The following is a 22466-nucleotide window of genomic DNA, read 5'->3' as shown; positions in this document are numbered from 1 at the left end:
AAAAAAAAAAAAAAAAAAAAAAAAAAGTACCCCTTTCTTTCAAATTTTCCTAAAAGCTAGAAGTTTTTTTTTTCTTTTCTTTTTTTCCAGGAAAAACTTTTAACTTACTGGAGAGCAATTTCTTTTCTTAAAGTTATCTCTGAGCTGAGTATACTGTATAGTCCCTATAATGATTTTGATAAATCCTTAAGCATAAGGTGGTCATTGTGTGTGATAGTGTTTTCTGTTTAGTGAAGACAAATGGTGGGATGAGTCTCCTGCTAGGATGTGCAGAAGTGTGAGCATTAGTCTTAAGGTACATTCCGTAAAGTGTTGGTGCCAGGTGAGTATTGAGGTTGAATGCTTCTGTGAGGCCTGGTTTCCTGGGGTTCTGCCCATGTTCATATGACAGCTGCTTCCACAATAACATGGCAGGTGTGTAGCTCAGGATTTGCCCACTTTCTGCAAGTGGACACTCTCGCTTGTATCTAAAAGGCCTCTCCCGTGGTGCCAGAATGCCTCTGACAGCATTTTCAGAGCTGTGACGGCGGGACTGTAGCTTTATGGTGGGAGCTTCTATCTTTGTAAATGCCACTGATGTCAGCTCTCACCATTAACCATTTTCTTTTGTCAAATGGGGGAGATTCAGGACTCATGGAAGTGAGAGACTGGCATGATGAGGCAAACAGGGAGCAGTTTAATTGGCCGTTTGGCCACTTTCCCCCAGTCTAATTCTCCTTTCCATAAAACATGCTTTCCAATTTCTGCCAATAAAAGCCTTTTAAAAAAAGTACTAGTCTTTCATTTTTTTTGCATACCCTATTATTATTCCTTCTGAACCAGTAGTAACACAATATGTGAAGTACATTCTCTTGGGTATAAGGCCAGTGTATAGGTGGGAATCCCATAGAGCTAAAAAGAAAAACAATCTAGGATTTCTGGATGTGCTCTGAAGTGACACCTTCTAAGCTATAGTATTTGTTCAACAGTGTTTTTCCGACAAAAAAAATAGGATGAGCTCACCTGTGAAGCATCCTGAAGGGAACCACTGGTACACTGGGCAGGAATCAGGAGACCTAGATATATTTGTAACGTAATCTGTGACTTTGTGCAGGTCATGCCAAGTATGTCAGACTGCCATTTTCTCCTTGAGGCTGGAAGCATGGGAAGAAGGGGATAATGTAGTTGAGAATCCATTACTGGCCCCACCTTGGACATAGAGACAGGCAGGTAAAGGGTACACATGTGCCTGGATGGTGCTGCTACTGGACTCTTGTCTACATTAATGTGTCAAGAGTGTGCTCCAAGGTTCTATTAGGTGTTAACAGGTGTCTCAAGAAAAAAAATATTTCTTAATGAGATCAGTTTGTAAGAGTTCTGGGTGAGCACGTGCACGTTAATTAGTTTATTCATTTTATTGTGTTGAATGTTTTTTTTTGAAAAATTATAGAATCCCCTGAGAATTCTTAATATGATATGATGTTCCATATATTTTCAAGTGGAGAGGTATATAGTGTTTCTCAAATTTATTTGAACATGAAATGCCTGTGGGACATAATATCTCTAAAGGCTGGTGTTCCTTGAAAGACTTTGTGAAATGTTAAACTATATGATCTCTGAAAGTTCTTGAATTCTCCATTATCATCAGAATACCTGGCACTTCCAAGCCCTTGACCTTCGTCTGTGGAGTATTGACTCTAGCTGCCTTCCAGACATTGTCATTTATGCTTCTTTTTCTCTGAGGAAGATGAACCCCAGCTGCTCTCTCAGTACCCCTGAAAAATGGGAAATTGTATTTTTTTTTCTTCTTTGTACCCAGAAGTCTATGTATAATGCATAATTCTCAGTCAAAAGGAACTTCCTTACTTAAGTGCTCAAAGGTTTTTTCCTGTGGCTTTTGTAAGGTAATCCCACAACATCCGGATAAACAACTAATCACAAAACATAACCTTCCAGAGTGTTCTATAACATTGATCACAATGAAATAATGAGGCATCATTCCATGAAACATTAGGAAAATTATAAAGGCATCAGGTAGAAAACCAGCAACTAGCAAATGGTCTCTCCATGATGATTTCGGGTTCACATTTCACTTCCATGAATAATACAACTTATGCGCCCATATTTCATCCTCTAGAAGCCTGCCGCATTATCCTCTGAATGAATATTAACACTCCTTGTACTCTGAAGTAGCCTCTGGTATTCTGGTATTTATTCAACAGGATTTGAACAAGATTAGTGGATTATAATTTTGGCTTCACCACATTTTAAACTGTTGGCCTTCTCTGTGCCTCAGTTTTCTCCTCTGCAAAATGGAACAATAGAATCCTTTTCATTGAGTTATTCTGAGGATTAAATGAGTGAATATAGGTAAAGCATATAGCATATCCCTGGTACATAGCAATCAATCCCTTGTAAAATGTTAGCTGCAGCGGGTGGAACTGACTGCGGCCAGTTGTCACCGCCTGTGACATTTACCAAGACAATTTTGGGTAAAGAAGGCAGATTTATTGGAGAAAGTACAAAGATACCTTGCGAGAAAGCAATGGGCAGGACAATGGGCTGTCTACCAAGAGGCAGGAACAAGAGGGAAGTTTTATAGGGTCATACTGGAGGGGCTATGTCCAGATAAGTTGTGCAGATAAGGTCTTGCTGCTAGGGCTATGTCCAGAAACTAGGTATTTGGGAACACGGTGTTCTGTCAGCCTGTTGTCTGTGATAAGCCATCTCCTCTCTCGGAACAATTGTTCTCCCCAATCTGGGGCCCCTTCTTCGTTCTTGCTTATCTTATTAGGACTCCACATTAATTATTGTTGTTGTTATCACACACAGACTATCTCTGAAAGGATATATAAGATACAGATACCAGCCATAGCCTCTGCAAAAAGATACAAAGAGACTAGGGAGCTGGAAAGCAAAGATAGAGGAGTAGGCTTACTTTTCCCTACATATGAATTTATTCTATTGAATATTTTAAAATCACCTGTGTTTTACCTAATCAGAAAAATAAAATAAAATGGGCATCAATATTTACAAATGAAGAATTGAGGTTCAAACCTTATGATTGACTTTCCTAATTCAACTGATGATTTGACTTTCCTAATAGTTAAGTTAGATTTGAGCCAGGGATTTGAACTACAAAAACAGTGTTTTTTCCAGTCTACCACCTTATATAGAGAGATATGACATAGGGGAGAGATGAGAGGCGTGTGGGCGGGTGGGTGAGGGTGGAGGGGGTAGTACTGGATGTTACCGAAAAACTTTTGATGATACTGAATTCTTTCCCTGAGTTCTGTAGATTTTGGAACTGGTCTCTTGATTCTTCTGTTTCTACTGTGAGTAAATAACCATTCCCAATCCTCCAGTTCTAACTTGAATTTCAGTGGACTAGGCTGAGTGGATGTACAAGGGCAAACCTGCACGGGTTGTAGGAAAATATGAATAGATTGGCACTGTGGAAGTCAGCATATGTTTGCTTGGCACCCAACCCTCCTATGCCTTTCATTTGCTTTGAATATTAAGCATCTCATTTTTAATCTGTCCTCTTTTTGATGAAATGGACATGCAAATTTTTCAAACCTACGCAGCCTCTTCTTTCTCTTGGACAAAGGGACTAATTGTACTATGAATCCATCATGTGTCCCAAGGAGGCAAACTCAAAATTTGTCTGCAAAAAGCCTTCCATTCATTTCTTTTCATGTAAGAAACAAAATTGGCAACTATTTTTTCATAGCTTGTAAATTCCAAGAAACTTAGTATCTTTTCTTTTTACTTGCTCTGCAGCCAAGAACATATTGTTCAGCAGTGCAAATTCACAGTACTCACTGCTCCTCAGTCCTGGCTACAACATGATTTTGAAAAGTTTATGCAGGGACCATCCCAGTAATAAATCACAGAGGAGGACTGCTTTAACTGTTCACCCCTTAGCTACTGCCTGAATGAGCTCTATGCTTTATCATCTCAGAAGGAAGCTGTCTGAAATGCATGCTTCATTTTATTATCCAGTTGTAACCCATCTAGATAAATTTAACTTCTTATAGATTTGCTGCCTCTTAGTATTCATATCTTCTCCAGACTTTTCATTAATATTATGATACTTGAATAGGAGTATTCCCCTCCCTTCCCTTTATAATGTAACAGCTTTAAACTGACGTTTGGTAAATTTATCATCATTGCTGTTCAAATTAGGTCAGTGTTTTCATTTCATTATGCTGGAAGTCCTCTTAGCTTCAAAATCAAGCTTGAATGTCTTTTACCTGAAACAATGCTTCTGGCAAATGTTTCTTAGAGGTTTTTGCAAGCCAGAAATTGTCAGGCACCTCCCCCACTCCCACTTCTTATTTCTATGTGGTTTGGTTCATATAACCATTTAACGTATTTTTATAAAGCAGTAGTGGAATAGAGTATAAAATAGGAAAAGATTGATGATCTGCCCTTAAAGAGGTTTCTGTCCACTGTGTGGGTGTTGGAGAGGGAGGTGGGGGAAGACAGGGGAGGGGAGGCAGATATGCAAACAAAAATCACACTATGCCATGGTTTTGGTACAGTCAGTTAATGTCTAGGATATAATGGAAATGTGGGAAAAGGAGCCTCTTGACATTTACTAAGACTTGAGAATGAGGTTTTTTCTTAATAATCTATAAATTGAAATCCACTCTTTCTAAATGTGCCTTTGGCACTGTTCTTTTGAATTAGGAAATACAGAAAAACAGTTAAATTTGGTTGAACGATGCAGGAAGTACTCATAAAAGTCAACCATTTTACCCCAGCAGAGATCAAAAGACATTCACAAATTATGTTAACCCAAAGTTTTGGCCTCATTTCTCAAGGAAGGGGCTGCATCTTTTAGACCACAGGTATTTTTCCCCAGTTTTGAAATTGTGAAGGTATTTAGGACCTGAGAGATTATTAATAACAGGTTTCAATGCCTGACACTCTTGGACTTAAATGTTCACCTACACACAATGTGATCATGGACAAACTGCTTAATCTTACTGAGCTCATGTCCTCATCCATGAAATGAGGGTAATAATAGTTCCACGTTTTAGTATTGTTAGGATGATTAAATAAAATAATGGATGTAAGTAAAATAACCCAGCTATTGGAACAATTGCTGGTTTATAATAAACCATCAATAATTCTTAGTTTTTGCTATTGTTCTTGCTACTATTAATTGGTTAGTGGTTCTCACTTTTTTCTAGAAATTGCTCTACCTATGTTTCTCAACTCAGATATTATAGTTTAAGACTTTGGTTATGATAACTAGATGATAATTTAGATAGTGTCTGGATCAGCAATCTATGCTTTGAGTGTTTTTTGTTAAGTGGCTAATACAGTTTGCATATTTATCCCCCTAAATCTCAAGTTAAATGTAATCCTCAGTGTTGGAGGTGGGGCCTGGTGGGAGGTGTTAGAGTCAAGGGCTGACCACTCAGACTTGGCGCCGTCCTTGTGACAGTGAGTGAGTTCTCACAAGGTTTGGCTGTTTAAAAGCATATGGCCATTTACCTATGTAATAAACCTGCACATACTGCACATGTACCCCTAAACTTAAAATAAAAATTGAATATTTTTCAAGTGGGCTTCATCCCTGGGATGCAAGGCTGGTTCAACATACACAAATCAATAGATGTAATCCAGCATATAAACAGAACCAAAGACAAAAACCACATGATTATCTCAATAGATGCAGAAAAGGCCTTTGACAAAACTCAACAGCCCTTCATGCTAAAAACTCTCAATAAATTACGTATTGATGGAACGTATCTCAAAATCATAAGAGCTATGTATGACAAACCCACAGCCAATATCATACTGAATGGGCAAAAACTGGAAGCATTCCCTTTGAAAACGGGCACAAGACAGGGATGCCCTCTCTCACCACTCCTATTCAACATAGTGTTGGAAGTTCTGGCCAGGGCAATCAGTCAGGAGAAGGAAATAAAGGGTATTCAATTAGGAAAAGAGGAAGTCAAATTGTCCCTGTTTGCAGATGACATGATTGTATATCTAGAAAACCCCATCATCTCAGCCCAAAATCTGCTTAAGCTGATAAGCAACCTCAGCAAAGTCTCAGGATACAAAATCAATGTGCAAAAATCACAAGCATTCTTATACGCCAGTAACAGACAAACAGCCAAATCATGAGTGAACTCCCATTCACAACTGCTTCAAAGAGAATAAAATACCTAGGAATCCAACTTACAAGGGATGTAAAGGATCTCTTCAAGGAGAACTACAAACCACTGCTCAGTGAAATAAAAGATGATACAAACAAATGGAAGAACATTCCATGCTCATGGGTAGGAAGAATCAATATCGTGAAAATGGCCATACTGCCCAAGGTAATTTATAGATTCAATGCCATCCCCATCAAGCTACCAATGACTTTCTTCACAGAATTGGAAAAAACTACTTTAAAGTTCATATGGAACCAAAAAAGAGCCCACATCGCCAAGTCAATCCTAAGCCAAAAGAACAAACCTGGAGGCATCAGGCTACCTGACTTCAAACTATACTACAAGGCTGCAGTAACCAAAACAGCATGGTACTGGTACCAAAACAGAGATCTAGACCAATGGAACAGAACAGAGCCCTCAGAAATAATGCCACATATCTACAACTATCTGATCTTCGACAAACGTGACAAAAACAAGAAATGGGGAAAGGATTCCCTATTGAATAAATGGTGCTGGGAAAACTGGCTAGCCACATGTAGAAAGCTGAAACTGGATCCCTTCCTTACACCTTATACAAAAATTAATTCAAGATGGATTAAAGACTTACATGTTAGACCTAAAACCATAAAAACCCTAGAAGAAAACCTAGGCAATACCATTCAGGACATAGGCATGGGCAAGTACTTCATGTCTAAAACACAAAAAGCAATGGCAAAAAAGCCAAAATTGACAAATGGGATCTAATTAAACTAAAGAGCTTCTGCACAGCAAAAGAAACTACCATCAGAGTGAACAGGCAACCTACAGAATAGGAGAAAATTTTTGCAATCTACTCATCTGACAAAGGGCTGATATCCAGAATCTACAGAGAACTCAAACAAATTTACAAGAAATAAACAGACAACCCCTTCAACAAGTGGGCGAAGGATATGAACAGACACTTCTCAAAAGAAGACATTTATGCAGCCAAAAGACACATGAAAAAATGCTCATCATCACTGGCCATCAGAGAAATGCAAATCAAAAGCACAATGAGATACCATCTCACACCAGTTAAAATGGCGATCATTAAAAAGCCAGGAAACAACAGGTGCTGGAGAGGATGTGGAGAAATAGGAACACTTTTACACTGTTGGTGGGACTGTAAACTAGTTCAACCATTGTGGAAGTCAGTGTGGCGATTCCTCAGGGATCTAGAACTAGAAATACCATTTGACCCAGCCATCCCATTACTGGGTATATACCCAAAGGATTATAAATCATGCTGCTATAAAGACACATGCACATGTATGTTTATTGTGGCACTATTCGCAATAGCAAAGACTTGGAACCAACCCGAATGTCCAACGATGATAGATTGGATTAAGAAAATGTGGCACATATACACCATGGAATACTATGCAGCCATAAAAAATGATGAGTTCATGTCCTTTGTAAGGACATAGATGAAGCTGGAAACTATCATTCTCAGCAAACTATCGCAAGGACAGAAAACCAAACACCGCGTGTTCTCACTCATAGGTGGGAATTGAACAGTGAGAACACTTGGACACAGGAAGGAGAACATCACACTCCGGGGCCTGTTGTGGGGTGGGGGGAGGGAGGAGGGATAGCATTAGGAGATATACCTAATGTTAAATGATGAGTTAATGGGTGCAGCACAGCAACGTGGCACATGTATACATATGTAACTAACCTGCACGTTGTACACATGTACCCTAAAACTTTAATAATAAAAATAAGTTGGATATTTTTTTAAAAGTGTGTGCCATCTTCCCCCTTATTCTCTCTTGCTCCTCCTCTTGCCATGTAATGCACCAGCTCCCCCTTCACCTTCTGCCACGAATAAAAATCCCTGAGGCCTCTCCAAAAGCTGAGCAGATGCCAGCATCATGTTTATGCAGCCTGCAGAACCAATTACACATCTTTAAAAAAAAAATAAATTACCCAGTCTCAGGTATTCCTTTATAGCAATGCAAGAATGGCCTAACACAGTGGCTTTTTTTTTTCTTTTAAGTATATTTTATATTTAGCTGCTACTATTACCAGATGATTTGTGAGTATGTCTTGCCCTGTTCAGCTTCAGGAGTCCAGGCTCTTATAGGACTCCTTCTGAGTGTGGGGCTCCTATTTTCCTTAGGAACCCAAGACAGTTCTTTCACAGGATTTCGTTGGTCTGTCATCCCATGGTGCTTTGTGGCACATAATGACAAAGCATGACAGGCAGGCTCACAGCCCTCAACTTGTGCTGGATCTCGGTTCATTCTCTATCCAGGGCCTCCACTTCATCATACCCATTACCCAGTCTCTCTCCTACCTATGTCTGTGTGACTCACAGACCCTCTAGAGGGAGAGGCAATTAATTTCTTTTTGGGGGGTGAGATGGTTTGGCTGTGTCCCCACTCAAATCTTATCTTGAATTGTAGCTCCCATAATGCCTACATGTTGTAGGAGGGACCCAGTGGGAGGTAATTGAATCATGGAGATGGGAATTCCTGTGCTGTTGCCATGATAGTCTCACGAGATCTGGCGGCTTTATAAATGAGAGTTCCCTTGCACATGCTCTCTTGCCTGCCACCACGTAGGATATGCCTTTCTTCTTCTTAGCCTTCCGCCATGATTGCCAGGCCTCCCCAGCTATGTGGAACTGTGAGTCCATTAAACCTCTTTTTCTTTATAAATTACCTAGTCTCAGGTATGTCTTTATTAGCAGCGTGAGAACTGACTAATGCAGGGGGTTATTTCATGTCAGACATTGTCGTAAGTTGTGTCTTCATTGGTGTCTTAGTTTTTTCTGTACTGCTGTAACAGAATACCTGAGACTGGGTAATTTATAAAGAACAGAGACTTATTTGTTATAGTTCTAGAGTCTGAGAAGTCCAGATCAAGTGGGTGGCATCTGGCAAAGGCTTTCTTGCTGTTTTATTCTATGATGAAAGGTGGAAAACAAAAGAGAGAGAACAAAAGGTGTCTAAATTTGGTTTTACAGCAGATCCGTTCCTTGATAACCCACTCCCAGGATGATAACATTAATCCAATCATGACAGCAGAGCCCTCGTGACCTAGTCACCTCTTAACGCTCCCACCTCTCACCACTGTTGCATTGGGGATTAAGTTTCCAATACCTACCTTTATGGAACACATTCAAATCATAGCATTTGGCAAACAACCCAAGCCCTTCTTTCCTCATCTGATAATTGGGAAAATAATAGCAACTATCTTGTGGATACGTTGTGAGAATCCCATGCTTCATGCAATAAGGACTTAATAATTGTAAGTTGTTATATTGTCATACATGCTCCTTTTTGTTATGAAAACCTGTGGCTTTTGTCTAAGAGTTGAAGATGAGAAGGTTCAAGGACTAGGGCTTTATCCTTGGATCTCTGTAGGATGCTGAATTAATGAAAGGTCTCTCTCTCTCTGATTAGTCAAAAACTCTGACTAGTACTAGTGAAAGTCAAGTTTGAACAATTCTGTGAAGAATGGATTTGGAAGGAAAATAAGAGGCAAGAATTTTAAAAAGTTGTTTCTGAGTTGAATTTGATTTACATTTGCTAACTGGAAAAAGATCAGGGTATAATCAGTCCATAATGTTGAAAGCAGTTTGGAAATATTATTGCAGATATAGTTAATTTAAAAAATCTACATGAATTAGGTCCAGGCGCAGTGGCTCACGCCTGTAATCCCAGCACTTTGGGAGGCCGAGGCTGGCAGATCACGAGGTCAGGAGATGGAGACCATCCTGGCTAACACGGTGAAACCCCATCTCTACTAAAAATACAAAAAATTAGGCAGGCGTGGTGGCGGGCGCCTGTAGTCCCAGCTACTCAGGAGGCTGAGGCAGGAGAATGGCGTGAACCCAGGAGGCGGAGCTTGCAGTGAGCCCAGATTGCTGCCACTGCACTCTAGCCTAGGCGACAGGGCAAGACTCCGTCTCAAAAAAACAAAAACAAAAGTTATAGTTCATAATATTTATTGTATACAACTCAGCAAACAAATTTGACCTAGATACAAGAGTATTATTGGAATTTGTTAGTGTATACATTGACAGAATTCTGTTATTTTTGTTTAATTATCACTAGGTCCAGTAGGGTGGAAATCAGAAATTTTGACTTAAAATACAGTTAATTAGTTACTCCAAATCAATGTCTAGTTTGGATAAAAATATTTTATGAAAAACAAATCGTAATATTAGGCATAATTTATGCTTGGTGGCGTGTGGAGAAATATAAAAATAAAAGATATCTTTAAAAAGAAATCTTTTTAAAAATTGTGTTGAAAGGCGTAATCATTTGTGTTAATGTATTATTCAACCAGGATGTAGGAAGAACACACATGTCACTGAGCTTGGTTCTGGGGCTGGAAGGAAGTGCAAATAACAATGATGATAATAGTAATAGCAATAGCTAATATTTACCAGATACAGAGCTTGTACCACCACGGTAAGCAATTTGCATGGAGTATCTTATTTCTCATGATTAGACAGGTACACTTCTTACATTGATTTTTCAGATTGAGATATTAAAGTCCTTAGAATTGAAAGAACTTGCTCCAAATCACACAACTAGGAATGGTAGAGTAGCGTTTCTACTCAGGCAGTCTCAAGATAACATTTGTTGAGGGTCTGTTAACAACCAGGCATTGAGATGGTGTTTACATGTATTAGTTATCTCAGTGGGTTCTTAACCTGCGGTGCATATTAAACTTACCAAGGAAGTATTTTGAAACCCTGATGCTTAGGACCTACACCAGGTGAATTAAATCAGAACCTTTGGAGACAGGGGCAGGACTTGGCATCAGTATTTTGTAAATATAATCATCGTATATGTAAATATTATACAAATATCAGTATTTTTAAAAACATCCCAGGGGATTATAACATGCAGTCAGCCTTTTGAATTACTGTCCATTTAATATTCAAAGCAAAATCTATACATTTGTATTATTCCTATTTTGTTTATGAGAACTCTGAGATCCAATGATGATAACTGACTTGCTCGATCAAGATCACTTACCTGGTAAATTGCTGAGCTGGGACGTAAATGCAGTCCTGTCTGGCTAAAGAGCCCACATTCTTCCCAATGCCTCAGTGTCTAGCCATTTTACCCAGAGCAATAAATTCACTTGTTCCTGTTATTTAGTGTTTATTGTAGAATTTAGCTTTAGCCTCAATTTCATTTTATTGTCTTCACTATTGAATACTCACAAAGGGAGCCAGTTAACAACACCTTTTCAACAACCATCCTGTGTAGAGCATTGTGCTAATTGCTGTGGGAAAGAACAGGGGAAGATATTAAATATTCCCTTTACAAAGATATCTACTGTTCTGCCAGGGTTCGTAACTTTGGGCCTGTGACCTGACATCTGGGTGGCAAAAGAAGTCCCATGAATTGTTTGGGAAGTATTCATAGTTTTCATCAGATTGTAACAGAGAGCCATAAGCCAAAATATTTACGAACTTCTGCCTTGCTTGGTATGTAAGGCATTTGATTCCAGAAGCAGTGGCATATTATCTTGAATTTTCTTCATGAAGGCAAAACAATGCCTTTTCAAGGGATTTTGAGTCTGATATACTGTCAAAAACTGTTTACAGCTAAGCCTAATAAAAGCTGTTGCATATGTGGAGTGTGTGTGTTTAAAAAAAATGCAGGCTGTGAGGCCAGGCGTGGTGGCTCACGCCTGTAATCCCAGCACTTTGGGAGGCTGAGGCAGGCGGATCACAAGGTCAGGAGATCGAGACCATCCTGGCTATCACAGTGAAACTCCATCTCTACTCAAAATACAAAAAATTAGGCGGGCGTGGTGGCAGGCGTCTGTAGTCCCAGCTACTCGGGAGGCTGAGGCAGGAGAAAGGCGTGAACCCAGGAGGCAGAGCTTGCAGTGAGCCAAGATCGCACCACTGCACTCCAGCCTGGGCGACAGAGCTAGACTCCATCTCAAAAAAAAAAAAAAAAAAAAGAAAAAGGAAGGCTGTGAATGTAAAACAATGAAATAAATTTCATTAGTGGCTCAGAAACTAAATCTAGGAACAAGGATTTTGTTGTTTCTGGCAATAAAACATTATTAAGAAATGTGATAGCATGAGTTAAATATCATAAAGAATTGTATTCATTTATACACGTATATGTACAAATAAATTTGCACACATATATATGCTATGCACATATATACTATATATATACATGTATGTATTATATGCATGCACCAATACATGCTGGCATGTTTTATGCAAATTGATTTTATTCCATAGTTATTTTTCCTATATAATCCATTATTTTAAAATGTATTAATAATTTTAATATCAACATAAACTGAAATGAGTAAAGAGGCCTGTAAAGTGAATATTCATATATGGAACATAATATGGGGGTTACATAATTATAGGTCCATATATGTATTGTATTTCCTGATATATTTATATATGAAATTGCTAATATGTGTGAAAGATGTCTACATATGTTTTACTAATAAGAGACATATTCATACATATACAAATATATGCTTTATAGAGCCTAAGTTTGGGGTGGAACAAATTTTCTCACCCTTGTTTGATTGTCAGAACCACTTGCAGAGCTTTTTAAAAACCTGAGTCCCTTTTACCCTTGATTTGAATTCAGTACATCCAGAGTTTGTCCGGGTGCTATGTTTTTAAAACATTCCTTGAATGGTTGTGTTGCTTTGCTTGAGAAGCAGCCCTGTAGTTTGTGTATAGGTAGGAATGAAGAAGGAAGGGTACCAGACAACAGGCAGGTACGACAGTCAAGGCGAAGAGGCCAGGAAAATTTCTCCGAGGAGGGTGGCAGTTTATTGATTTGCTTATGTTAAAATAGTTGAGTCCGCGCTGTATCTTTTTACTTGATTCATTTAATTTACACAAACCAAAGGTCAATAGCAATGATTAATGTCAGAGGGAAGGGTATTATTATTATTTTTAACCCTACTTCTTTTTCAATTACTACCTATCTGACCTTGCAGAGGAAATCTTGGAGAGAAAATAGCCACTTTCATATGACTATCCCTTGGTCAATGCACTACTTATTAAACTTTATTTTCCCACTGAAGAAAGAAAATCCTACCTTCAGGGAATAAAATAGAAGTTCATTTTCTGACCTCCTAGTATAATGCCAAAAGAAAAGCACGCGATTTCTTTGGGGAGGGGGCTGTTAGGAAGGCCAGAGGCAGCTGTCTTGGAAACATATAGAAAGGTGCTATTGGGACAGAGCGTAATTTAAAGTAGGTGAGATTGGAAAATAGGGATTTTTCCTTCTCTTTTACATTTTTTTTTTCTTTTCTTGAAAATATACAATTCTTCAGTTAAGTGGTAGCCTGAGATTAAATATAACATTTATGAAGCTCCTTTCAAAACTCATCCCTGCATGTGAATGGACCATTTCCTCCTTTATACCACTGCACTGACTTCTAATTATATGCATCTTTCATGAAAACGTTTGTCAGACTGTCTGATGTTAAATTGCAAGATAATTGGTAACAAGACCCATGTCTTAATCATCTTTGTTGGTGCTCAATACGTGTTTATTGAATGAATGAACAAACACTTGGATGAATAAATAGACTATAATTGTTAGTAACTCCATGAGACCTGCACATTTCTTTGTTATTGGCACTTTGCCTCCCTGTTTCTCCTGAGCTTCATGGTTCTGTATCTACATCACAGGTAGTCTAGTGTAAGGTTGAATAACAACACTCAAGTTAAAAAGTAAAAATCTTAAGATGCTTTTGGTACCTAAGCATAATCATAAAACAATGGTCTTGTTTAATTTGAGGAGGAGATAAGTGATCAAACCCAAGAATCCATAAATTTGGCCTAAGTATTGGTATTTATTTCCAGAGATGGGCAAGCAAAGAGTGTTGGAAGAAAATACAAGATACGTTTTACAACCTGTGAGTACTCAGGACCTGGACTTTCATGTCTTTTAGAAAGACACATTGACAATAGGCAGAAAATCCTTAGCTACAACTCACTGGCTGAAAGCTTGGTCAGTTAAATTGTGAATTTACATGGAATCCAAATGAAGTGTTCAGATATTTCAAACATCTCTTGCTTAATAAGGTTCTGTGCCTGGCTAGCAGGTCAGCAGTCTGATTTCAGTTTAGAGATGCAGTGTTAAAAAAAGACCCTGAGCTCGTCTGTAACACTTCCCTGTCTTCCTTTGCTCCAGCTGCATTCATCAGCTTCCATCAGGGTTCACAGCAATGAAATTAATTGACAAGAAGCTCAATCTTAAGAGCACTCTGTGAACTGTATATTCTTGCCATCCACCCCCTAACTCCAATCCTACATGAATGAATGCAAGTGTAGTTTTTTGAGAAGGGGCCATGGCTCAAGCAGTGCCATATATGTGCCTTTTATACAACTTGCTTGGTATCTGGTAAAATTTCCATTGCCCGGTTACAAACTAGCCAGTCCCTTGCAGACCTAGGCTCCTCTTAGAATGCCCTGTCAGGAAGTTCTTTGCAAGATGTTTTAACTGAGCAATGAATTTATAGAGGAGGACTTGAATAAATTGTTTCAAAAAATGAAACCATTTGAACGCAAATCATGTCTTTCACCAAGACCCAGACAAAGTAACTCTCATGTACTCCACACATCTCAGTGTAGTAAGCAGATGGAAAATATTCGTTGGTGTTTTTTTAATTTTTTTATTTTTATTTATTTATTTATTTTTTAACCAATGAGACACTAGTAACAAAGAGAAAGTGTAAAAATTCTTCAAGATCCCTAGAGGCTGGGCAATCACATTTCTAGCAAAACTCTTGGCTTTCTTCCTGTTCTCAACCTCTGCCATTAAAATAAGGAAATCGTGCTATCAAAGTAAAAGAGAAGCACCTGTTAGAGGGGTTCAAGGTGGTTGAGTCTTTAGGCATCAAAGCTAGGAGTTGGCTGGGCATGGTTGTTCATGCCTGTAATCCCAGCACTTTGGAAGGCCAAATCAGGCAGATCACCTGAGGTCAGGAGTTCAAGACCAGCCTGGCTAAAATGGTGAAACCCCGTCTCTACTAAAAATACAAAAATTAGCCAGGCATGGTGGTACATGCCTGTAGTCCCAGCTACTTGGGACACTGAGGCAAGAGAATTGCTTGAACCTGGAAGGTGGAGTTGCAGTGAGCCAAGATCACGCCACTGCACTCCAGCCTGGGCTACTGAGTGAGACTTCATCTGAAAAAAAAAAAAAAAAAAGCTGGGAGTTTCATTATTCCTCAAAGAAGGCAACTCAGACCAGGTCCCATAGGGCATGCCCCTAAAGAGCCCAACCTTCTCAGGGTTCCAAAATGTATCTTAAGCCCAAGCAAAATCCTTGACTCTCCATTTAGATGCCAATATGCCATCCTCATAATATTCATTCTCATGGAATTTTGAGTTCCCACACTCTTACATAGCTCCCAAAGCCAACTTATTTTACTGCTGAAAAATACTTCAATATACTTTTATTGCTGACACTGGTTTCTCTATACTTCCCCCAGAGATATTCACATTATAAGTAAATCTTTTTCCAAGGTGTGCTTCATCTCCTAACTGGAAGCAAGAAAAAAAACGTTGAAAGTATTGTAGCACTTTTTACAGAGTGTATATCATGAAATCAGTAATCATTTATTGAGTATTGACTATTCACTGTGAGACCAGATATTGAGAATATTGGAGAACAATTAGATGTGGTCTCTGACTCCAGGGGTCTACAAAGGGCATGGTGGGGAACAAGAAGCTCATTAGATGAGGAGAAAAAAAAATAATGTAAGTAAGTATAAACTCAAGAACTATAGTTATGCATTGATTAATGAAACAAATATTGAAGATTTACTTTTTAAAAAGCATTGTGCTCAAGGCTATGGCAGATGTAAGTTTATAATATGACCACTTACATTAATTTGCTAGGTTTGCTCTGACAAATTGTGAACAACTGTAGCTTAAAACATTGGAAAATCAGCTTCTCCCAGTTCTGGAGAATAGAAGGCCAAAATCAAGGTGTTGACAGTGCTATGCTACCTCTGAAGGCTCTAGGGGAGAATTCTTCCTTGCCTCTTCCTAGCCTCTAGTGGCTGCCATCAGTTCTGGGCTTTCCTTGGCTTTCAGCAGTGTCATTCCAGTCTCTGTTTCTGTGGTTGCAAGACTTTCTTCCCTGTGCATATGTGTGTGTGAGTGCATGTGCACACGTGCGTGCTCCTGTCTTTACGTGACCTGATAACAACACTAGTCTTTTATTTGGAACCCACCCTAATCCAATATGACCTCATGTAAACTAATTGTATCTACAACGATTCTATTTGCAAGTAATATCACATTCTGAGGTTCTAGGGGGACATTGTTCAACCTAGCACAACCCTTAAATATCCTACCGTCTTGTAGGAGGTTATTTTATGGGATTCATTTTTGGTGCTCCATGGCTTTTCAGAGGAGGCTCAGTGTCCATTGATAGTCTCTGGGAAGGCTACATAGGCACAGGTCCGACCATTGCTATATTTTCTAATATCTGTGAAATCCTAAGGTAACATTTTAAACTACAGTCTACTGTGTGCAAAGTGTTGTCCTAGGCTCTTATTTACTTAATTCAATCTTATCCTCACAACAGACTTTGCAGTATGATTTTTTCCATTGTATAGATGGTAAACTAGTTCAGTAAGTTTACTTACTTACATGAGACTTATAAGCTAGGCACTGGGACGCTAAACAAATTAGTTCCAAAGTCTACTATTCAGGCTGAACTTACGCATTTCTGGTGGAGAAAGCACAGCCTACATAACCATTAGTTTGTGATTTAGACCTTAGCCCAAACATTCGTCATTATCACATTTGAAGCCAGGATGGACCCATTGTTCCAGATCTATATACTGTGTATCAGTTAGCCATATCAATTAATGATCTTTTGATACTTGTCAAAGAACAGAGAACTGCAGAAATGTAAGAGTTTATTCTCTTCATTAAACCTTCATTAAACCATTAAAGATTGGAGGTGGCGATTGTGAATTGGGCATGAATTATAGCATAAGCCTATATATGTTGCATATAGTCCCCCGTAACCAGCCTCTCTGTTGTCTTTTGCGTTCCTAACTTATGAGCAGGGCAGAGATTATCACTGAACACATTGCAGGGTAAATGTAGGACTCTGAGTCACCCATTGGATTTTTACAGGCTGAAACATTTACAGTGTCCTGCTTACAATTCTCAAGCATCAGTTAGGTGCAGGAACACACAGGCAGTCAGTAGCTGCCCAGGGAACTAGTGTCCAGTCTAATCTCCTCACAAACTTTGTGTGTGATTCAGGAAGGACTCTTACAGGCCAAATTTTACCCATGGACCTGTTTTGTTTAGTAAAATATTTTCAAAAATAAATTTTGGATTTGAATGACTTTAAGGAAGGCAGGAATGATCTAGGCTCTCACAAGCCTCAGTCATTACCCCTGGCCTGAATTACATATTTATGTGAGCCCTCTAGTCCCCGGAAGCAGTTCTGTTTGTCACCCTGTACTTAGAAAAGTGGAAATTAACGTATGGTTCCTGGACAGGCAGCACCAGCATCACCAGGGAACTTTTTAGAAGTGCAAATCCTCTAGTCCCACGCCAGAATTACTGACTCAGAAACTCTGATGTGGGGCCAGTAATCTGCGTTTTAACAAGGCTTCTGGTTGATTCTGATGTGCATTGTCCTGGGAGAACCACTGACTTAGAGATAAGTTGAGAAACTCTTCCTTTCTTGAAGAATAGTGTCTTCTCCTTTCTAATAATGAACTTTTCTGTAATGCCTCAAGGTCTACAAAGATGTCTTATTTTGCCCCAGAGTCATGTGAGAGAACAGTAACAATTCGAGGGAGGTGTTGCTCTTTCAGCTTTATCCAGAGATGTGCGGTGGCTTGTTCCAGGTGTTATATGACAGGACAATAGACCTCAAACTCAGGTTCTTTTTCCTCTACACTTCACTACTTTAACTCTCCCGATTATTTTGTGGACTGATGAATAAGTACATGTAAACTGATTTTAGTTTTTCTGGTAATGAAAAAAAAAGAAACTGAGTATTGTTGTAATAATCACATCGTTTTTTGTCTTTCTTTCTTTTTCTCATTTTATTTTTAGACAGGGTCTTGCTCTGTCACACAGGCTGGAGTGCAGTGGCATGATCACAGCTCACTGAAGCTTCAAATTCCTGGGTTTACGCAGTCCTCCCACCTCAGTTTACCAAGGAGCTAGGACTACAGGCACATGCTGCAACACCTGGCTATTTTAATTTTTTTATTATTATTATTTTTGTAGAGACAGTGTCTCCCTGTGTTGCTCAGGCTGGCCTAGAACTCCCTGGGCTGAAGTGATCCTCCCACCTTGGCCTCCCAAAGTGCTGGGATTACAGGCATGAGCCACTTCACCCAGCCTTTTTTCTGTTTCTAAAATTCAGTTACTTTCTCATTCATTTAACAGTTTAGAAAATACTAACGATATAACACGTACTATGCTAGATGATTTGATAACTTAAAAATGTGCAATGCACATGCATATTCATTATAAAAATCCATCATTCTAACTCCTGAGAGGTAAGCAAAAACTTATTTTACTGCTGTAAAAAAATCACATAATTGGGGACAAAAACTTGCATGTAATATATTGTCTATGAGACTGTATTGACTTTGAGAGTGGTTATAGTTAATGGTTTGAATTAGCATAAGTAAAATTAATGATATTGTAGGTCTTAAATGTAAATGCAATTTTACACCAGGCCCAGAAGAAATTCCCCTCACCTACCTTAATTTGTCAGATGGAAACATCTGGAAGAAATACCTCATTCAGTTTTTTAAAAACATATTGGCTACTTGCTACCATTGAAGAATTACATCTCAAACTAAAGGGATTGTCAGGATGGGCTTAAACAGCCTTTTGATTTGTTCATTAATTCATCAATTCAACCTATCACAAAACAGTTACATGTTGAATGACTGCTAGGTGCTATGTGCTATGCTAGGTGCTGCTGATACAGTTATGAGCAAGACAGACTCAGAATCTTATAAATCTTTCTGTACAAAAGACAATGAAACAATTATTTCTGTGAGTTGATTAAATTTAATATTAATATTTAATAAAGCAGAAGTAATTATACCTGCAAAGGAAAAATAAAGTGTGTATTTAGCACCTATAATCTGAGGACTGTGGGATGGTAGGGTTATCTGAAAAGAGATAATTTGTTGTATATTTGTTTCTTTTGGGGGGTGAATGCCATGTGCCATAATGTGGGAATTAATTGGAAAACCATAGGCTATGGGAGTCAGAAGAGACATTAGAGGCTCTAATATCTGTCCCACTTTTCTCTAGTTTAGAAATGCCTGGGACCCAGTAAAGGTAAAATGAATTACCCCAAAGCCACAGTTAGTGAATGAAAGATGTGTGAATGGACATATGCATGGGCCTCCTTAATCCTATGCTAGGGATGGGGACATGCCTTCCCCCAAAATAGGTGACATTACCATATGATAAAGAACATCTTTAAATATTGGGAGTGGGGTAGGGTACAAGGCTTGGGAACAGCAAAGTTAATCAGCTTTGTGGGTGGAAGGAAAAAGGAAGAGAGAAAGAGCAGGACCTCCAGTGGAACAAGAGTCTGTGGACCCTGTCACCCTGTTACTCCCTCTTAATCACTCAGATGATTTGCTTTTTCTGCTTCTATTTCAGAATAAGCTGCTAAAACTGAGATGCAGTGCAGTGAAAGCACGTCATGATCTATGTTCTTATTTTTGCATGGAAGGAGTGAGTAAAGACCTCCTACTTAGGTAGTCATCTTGCTGTCCCTGCATGTAGACTAAAGCTGTGAGAGAGAACTTGGTGCTTTGTAAGGCATTCCCTGTGCTGGTATAAATTTGACCCTTGCATGTGAGTGATGGTGAAGGACATCTCTGAGAATTGTTCCTGGTACAACATGTGTGGACTTCAATGCGGGTACTGCATGCTGGAGAGATCTTGATATGACCCAAAAGCAAGATCAGAGGCAAGCTTGACACGATGCAGCAAAGGGTGGAAAGTTAGAAAATAGAATGAAAAATTTTTCTTTGCTGTCACCTCCTCGATTTTATTCAAATCTTAACCCAAACAACTAGATTGCATTACTGGGCTCTTAAAAGTTTTGTTGGAAAAGTGCTGCTAAAGAATAGGAAGACAATCCAGGCAATGCCATTCAGGCCACAGGCATGGACAAAGAGTTCATGATGCAGGCACCAAAAGCGATTACAACAATAGCAAACACTGACAAATGAGATCTAATTAAACTAAAGAGCTTTTGCACAGCAAAAGAAACTATCAACAGAGTGAAGAGACAACATACACAACGGGAGAAAATGTTTGCAAACTGTGCATCCAACAAACGTCTAACACCCAGCCTCTATGAGGAACTTCAACAAATTTACAAGAGTAGGTTCTCATAGGTTTATTTACAATAATAATTCAGATGTTTCAGATTTATAATTGTCCTTTGAAACCATTGCTTTCTTTTAATTCCAGCTATCCCAAAGACTCTTTGGAATGGGTAAATTATTTCTACTTGATAGACTAGGAAAGCGAGTCACAAAAAGGCTTGCCCAGAGCTACTGGTTTTTAGTTGTGTGTTTTTCTCTACTACTCCACACTCGAGAAAACCCTGAAAAATAGGGGATGGTTAATGGTAAAAAGAAATCTCGAAGAAGAGTTCTGGAAATGAAAGACAGCTAGGTTTTGAGTTTCTCTAAGGTAGGGGGCAATGGACTTAAACTAGGGGCGTGCACTGCGATTAAATTTCAAAAGAAACACACTGAGATTTAAAAATGTATAAAAGGCTTATGGGAACGAAGAACTAGAAAGAAAATATGAGGCAAGAACAAAGGGTGGAGACAGAACAAGGCTGTGAGATGTGTGCCTAGTTCGTTTAGGCTTTAAAACTTGTCGAAGTTTACCGTTTTCTCTTTCAAGAGGGATGAAAGAAAGGATGGTGCTTCCCTTAGTTTGTTTGCTTTCTTCTCTCATGTGTCTGCCTTGGCAGATATGCATATGTGTGCAGGCGCGTGTGTTCATGCACACATACACACACAGATAAAGTGGGAACAGAGAGAAGCCACTGGGTGGTGGAGAGAGATGGGGGCAGAATCGATGCATCAGGGGGCCTAAATCCATGCAATGATCAAGTTCATAGCAATTTCCCCAGGAGACTGTATCATATTCCAGTGAAGGGGAGTATGGCAGGAGGTTGCCATGGCAACAAAAGGCCTGAAATATTAATTCTGACTAGCAACAGGCCAGTGAAACAGCCTAGCTAGGATTTATGGCACATTACAGTGTGAGAAGCAGGAGAAAATTACTGTAAAGGCAGAATTATAGTACAACAGAACATATAAACTCCCAAATCCATCTTCCTAATTAAAACAGCATGCTCAGGGGTAGAGCACATAGTAAGCCTGTTAGCTTAAATGGGGATGTGCTATCATCGCTTTGTTATTAAGTTTAATGTCCTTAAGACTAACTGTGTGTGCATTGGGAGAGTGAGAGCAAGGGTAAGATAGTCTGGAGACAGATGGAAGCAAGACTCTTGGGCACTTGAATTATTCTCAGACTCATTCTTGGTGACATAAGGTTTCTTCAGATGCTAGTCTCTGATCCCACAGAAGATTGCAGAAGATGCCTTGATCCTTCTATTTGTAAATAAATCATCACTTCTCAGGCCCGAAGGCTGAGAGAGTGATACCACAGTCAGTTCCTCTGGAATCCACCAGGAAGAGAGGAGCAACTAATTAATGAGGTTTATTGTTGAGGAAAAAGGATCTTGGATCTCCCGACTCCCTAGAGGGGAAAATAACTCCCTTGTTGTCACAGACCCAAACTTTCCTTTATGTCTTAGTCAACAGCCTGCCCCTAAGTGTTTGAATTTGCAATACCTAGAGGAAGTTTTCCATGTAATTCATACTCTATGAGGAAACCTTTGACTTCTTGTGATTCTTATTAGAAACTTCCAATTTTGTGAACTCTAATCCAGGACCTTAGTACTCAGTCTGGAGATGGGTCAGGGAAAATGAGAAAACCATTATTTTACAAGGGTTCATTGTTCATCCTTTATTCTGCCAGCCATTCAACAAGTATTTAATGAATACCTTCTACATTCTAGTAAATGCTGGGAACACGTCCATGAACATTAAACAAAGACACAAATAATTACTTAATAAACATGTTAAATATACAAGAGAAAGTACAGAATGTTTTGAAAATTATGAAAATTCTTCCCATAACATTATCTTTATTTCCCTATCACCATAGTTGCCAAAGTGCCCCCACTTGACATTCTTTTAGGTTTGTGA

At 39.0% G+C, this 22466-nt stretch overlaps 1 protein-coding gene across 36 annotated transcripts in view; it reads left to right on the top strand.

Annotated features, from left to right (window-relative positions):
* Window positions 1-22466, top strand: part of NRXN3 (neurexin 3) — a 1690724-nt gene that overhangs the window by 1213549 nt on the left and 454709 nt on the right. The gene's annotated exons all lie outside the window — the stretch shown is intronic.

Source organism: Hylobates moloch, unplaced genomic scaffold, assembly GCF_009828535.3.
Source record: "Hylobates moloch isolate HMO894 unplaced genomic scaffold, HMol_V3 SCAFFOLD_16, whole genome shotgun sequence".
Classification (NCBI taxonomy): Eukaryota; Metazoa; Chordata; class Mammalia; order Primates; family Hylobatidae; genus Hylobates; species Hylobates moloch.
The sequence above is the reverse complement of the archived record's forward strand: the minus strand, read 5'-3'. Positions and strand labels throughout refer to the sequence as shown.